Genomic DNA, 5,363 nt, shown 5'->3' on the forward strand with positions numbered 1-5,363 from the left:
CCTAATCATCACTTTCTGCTTTCCACTATCCTAGTCATCACTTTCTGCTTTCCACTATCCTAATCATCACTTTCTGCTTTCCACTATCCTAATCATCACTTTCTGCTTTCCACTATCCTAATCATCACTTTCTGCTTTCCACTACCCTAATCATCACTTTCTGCTTTCCACTATCCTAATCATCACTTTCTGCTTTCCACTATCCTAATCATCACTTTCTGCTTTCCACCACCCTAAATCATCACTTTCTGCTTTCCACTATCCTAATCATCACTTTCTGCTTTCCACTACCCTAAATCATCACTTTCTGCTTTCCACTATCCTAATCATCACTTTCTGCTTTCCACTATCCTAATCATCACTTTCTGCTTTCCACTATCCTAATCATCACTTTCTGCTTTCCATTCTCCTAATCATCACTTTCTGCTTTCCACTACCCTAATCATCACTTTCTGCTTTCCACTATCCTAATCATCACTTTCTGCTTTCCACCACCCTAAATCATCACTTTCTGCTTTCCACTATCCTAATCATCACTTTCTGCTTTCCACTATCCTAATCATCACTTTCTGCTTTCCACTATCCTAATCATCACTTTCTGCTTTCCACTATCCTAATCATCACTTTCTGCTTTCCACTACCCTAATCATCACTTTCTGCTTTCCACTATCCTAATCATCACTTTCTGCTTTCCACCACCCTAAATCATCACTTTCTGCTTTCCACTATCCTAATCATCACTTTCTGCTTTCCACCACCCTAATCATCACTTTCTGCTTTCCACTATCCACAATCATCACTTTCTGCTTTCCACCACCCTAAATCATCACTTTCTGCTTTCCACTATCCTAATCATCACGTTCTGCTTTCCACCACCCTAAATCATCACTTTCTGCTTTCCACTATCCTAATCATCACTTTCTGCTTTCCACTACCCTAAATCATCACTTTCTGCTTTCCACTATCCTAATCATCACTTTCTGCTTTCCACCACCCTAAATCATCACTTTCTGCTTTCCACTATCCTAATCATCACTTTCTGCTTTCCACCACCCTAAATCATCACTTTCTGCTTTCCACTATCCTAATCATCACTTTCTGCTTTCCACTATCCTAATCATCACTTTCTGCTTTCCACTATCCTAATCATCACTTTCTGCTTTCCACTATCCTAATCATCACTTTCTGCTTTCCACCACCCTAAATCATCACATTCTGCTTTCCACTATCCTAATCATCACTTTCTGCTTTCCACCACCCTAAATCATCACTTTCTGCTTTCCACTATCCTAATCATCACTTTCTGCTTTCCACTATCCTAATCATCACTTTCTGCTTTCCACCACCCTAAATCATCACTTTCTGCTTTCCACTATCCTAATCATCACGTTCTGCTTTCCACCACCCTAAATCATCACTTTCTGCTTTCCACTACCCTAATCATCACTTTCTGCTTTCCACTACCCTAATCATCACTTTCTGCTTTCCACTATCCTAATCATCACTTTCTGCTTTCCACTATCCTAATCATAACTTTCTGCTTTCCACTATCCTAATCATCACTTTCTGCTTTCCACTGTCCTAATCATCACTTTCTGCTTTCCACCACCCTAAATCATCACTTTCTGCTTTCCACTATCCTAATAATCACTTTCTGCTTTCCACCACCCTAATCATCACTTTCTGCTTTCCACTACCCTAATCATCACTTTCTGCTTTCCACTATCCTAATCATCACTTTCTGCTTTCCACTATCCTAATCATCACTTTCTGCTTTCCACTATCCTAATCATCACTTTCTGCTTTCCACTATCCTAATCATCACTTTCTGCTTTCCACTATCCTAATCATCACTTTCTGCTTTCCACTATCCTAATCATCACTTTCTGCTTTCCACTATCCTAATCATCACTTTCTGCTTTCCACTATCCTAATCATCACTTTCTGCTTTCCACTATCCTAATCATCACTTTCTGCTTTCCACCACCCTAAATCATCACTTTCTGCTTTCCACTATCCCAATCATCACTTTCTGCTTTCCACCACCCTAAATCATCACTTTCTGCTTTCCACTATCCTAATCATCACTTTCTGCTTTCCACCACCCTAAATCATCACTTTCTGCTTTCCACCACCCTAAATCATCACTTTCTGCTTTCCACTATCCTAATCATCACTTTCTGCTTTCCACTATCCTAATCATCACTTTCTGCTTTCCACTACCCTAATCATCACTTTCTGCTTTCCACTACCCTAATCATCACTTTCTGCTTTCCACTATCCTAATCATCACTTTCTGCTTTCCACTATCCTAATCATCACTTTCTGCTTTCCACTATCCTAATCATCACTTTCTGCTTTCCACTATCCTAATCATCACTTTCTGCTTTCCACTATCCTAATCATCACTTTCTGCTTTCCACTATCCTAATCATCACTTTCTGCTTTCCACCACCCTAAATCATCACTTTCTGCTTTCCACTATCCTAATAATCACTTTCTGCTTTCCACCACCCTAAATCATCACTTTCTGCTTTCCACCACCCTAAATCATCACTTTCTTTTTCCACTATCCTAATCATCACTTTCTGCTTTCCACCACCCTAAATCATCACTTTCTGCTTTCCACTATCCTAATAATCACTTTCTGCTTTCCACCACCCTAAATCATCACTTTCTGCTTTCCACCACCCTAAATCATCACTTTCTTTTTCCACTATCCTAATCATCACTTTCTGCTTTCCACCACCCTAAATCATCACTTTCTGCTTTCCACTATCCTAATAATAAGTTTCTGCTTTCCACCACCCTAAATCATCACTTTCTGCTTTCCACCACCCTAAATCATCACTTTCTGCTTTCCACTATCCTAATCATCACTTTCTGCTTTCCACTATCCTAATCATCACTTTCTGCTTTCCACTATCCTAATCATCACTTTCTGCTTTCCACTACCCTAATCATCACTTTCTGCTTTCCACCACCCTAATCATCACTTTCTGCTTTCCACTATCCTAATCATCACTTTCTGCTTTCCACTATCCTAATCATCACTTTCTGCTTACCACCACCCTAAATCATCACTTTCTGCTTTCCACTATCCTAATCATCACTTTCTGCTTTCCACTATCCTAATCATCACTTTCTGCTTTCCACTATCCTAATCATCACTTTCTGCTTTCCACCACCCTAATCATCACTTACTGCTTTCCACTATCCTAATCATCACTTTCTGCTTTCCACTATCCTAATCATCACTTTCTGCTTACCACCAACCTAAATCATCACTTTCTGCTTTCCACTATCCTAGTCATCACTTTCTGCTTTCCACCACCCTAAATCATCACTTTCTGCTTTCCACTACCCTAATCATCACTTTCTGCTTTCCACTACCCTAATCATCACTTTCTGCTTTCCACTATCCTAATCATCACTTTCTGCTTTCCACTATCCTAATCATAACTTTCTGCTTTCCACTATCCTAATCATCACTTTCTGCTTTCCACTGTCCTAATCATCACTTTCTGCTTTCCACCACCCTAAATCATCACTTTCTGCTTTCCACTATCCTAATAATCACTTTCTGCTTTCCACCACCCTAATCATCACTTTCTGCTTTCCACTACCCTAATCATCACTTTCTGCTTTCCACTATCCTAATCATCACTTTCTGCTTTCCACTATCCTAATCATCACTTTCTGCTTTCCACTATCCCTAATCATCACTTTCTGCTTTCCACTATCCTAATCATCACTTTCTGCTTTCCACTATCCTAATCATCACTTTCTGCTTTCCACTATCCTAATCATCACTTTCTGCTTTCCACTATCCTAATCATCACTCTGCTTTCCACTATCCTAATCATCACTTTCTGCTTTCCACTACCCTAATCATCACTTTCTGCTTTCCACTATCCTAATCATCACTTTCTGCTTTCCACCACCCTAAATCATCACTTTCTGCTTTCCACTATCCTAATCATCACTTTCTGCTTTCCACCACCCTAAATCATCACTTTCTGCTTTCCACTATCCTAATCATCACTTTCTGCTTTCCACTATCCTAATCATCACTTTCTGCTTTCCACTACCCTAATCATCACTTTCTGCTTTCCACTACCCTAATCATCACTTTCTGCTTTCCACTATCCTAATCATCACTTTCTGCTTTCCACTATCCTAATCATCACTTTCTGCTTTCCACTATCCTAATCATCACTTTCTGCTTTCCACTATCCTAATCATCACTTTCTGCTTTCCACTATCCTAATCATCACTTTCTGCTTTCCACCACCCTAAATCATCACTTTCTTTTTCCACTATCCTAATCATCACTTTCTGCTTTCCACCACCCTAAATCATCACTTTCTGCTTTCCACCACCCTAAATCATCACTTTCTGCTTTCCACCACCCTAAATCATCACTTTCTTTTTCCACTATCCTAATCATCACTTTCTGCTTTCCACCACCCTAAATCATCACTTTCTGCTTTCCACTATCTAATAATCACTTTCTGCTTTCCACCCCCCTAAATCATCACTTTCTGCTTTCCACCACCCTAAATCATCACTTTCTTTTTCCACTATCCTAATCATCACTTTCTGCTTTCCACACCACCCTAAATCATCACTTTCTGCTTTCCACTATCCTAATAATAACTTTCTGCTTTCCACCACCTAAATCATCACTTTCTGCTTTCCACCACCCTAAATCATCACTTCTGCTTTCCACTATCTAATCATCACTTTCTGCTTTCCACTACCCTAATCACTCACTTTCTGCTTTCCACTATCCTAATCATCCACTTTCTGCTGCCCTCCTTCCCCCACTATCCCTAATCATCACTTTCTGCTTTCCACTATACCTAATCATCACTTTCTGCTTTCCACTATCCTAATCATCACTTTCTGCTTTCCACTATCCTAAATCATCACTTTCTGCTTTCCACTATCCTAATCATCATTTCTGCTTTCACTATCCTAATCATCACTTTCTGCGTTTCCACTATCCTAATCATCACTTTCTGCTTTCCACTATACTAATCATCACTTTCTGCTTTCCACTATCCTAATCAATCACTTTCTGCTTTCCACTATCCTAATCATCACTTTCTGCTTTCCACTATCCTAATCATCACTTTCTGCTTTCCACTATCCTAATCATCACTTTCTGCTTTCCACTATCCTAATCATCACTTTCTGTTTTCCACTATCCTAATCATCACTTTCTGCTTTCCCACTATCCTAATCATCACTTCTGCTTTCGCACTATCCTATCATCACTTCTGCTTTCCACTACCCTAATCATCACTTTCTGCTTGTCCACTACCCTAATCATCACTTTCTGCTTTCCAACTATCTAA

Source organism: Salvelinus namaycush, chromosome 28, assembly GCF_016432855.1.
Source record: "Salvelinus namaycush isolate Seneca chromosome 28, SaNama_1.0, whole genome shotgun sequence".
NCBI lineage: Eukaryota > Metazoa > Chordata > Actinopteri > Salmoniformes > Salmonidae > Salvelinus > Salvelinus namaycush.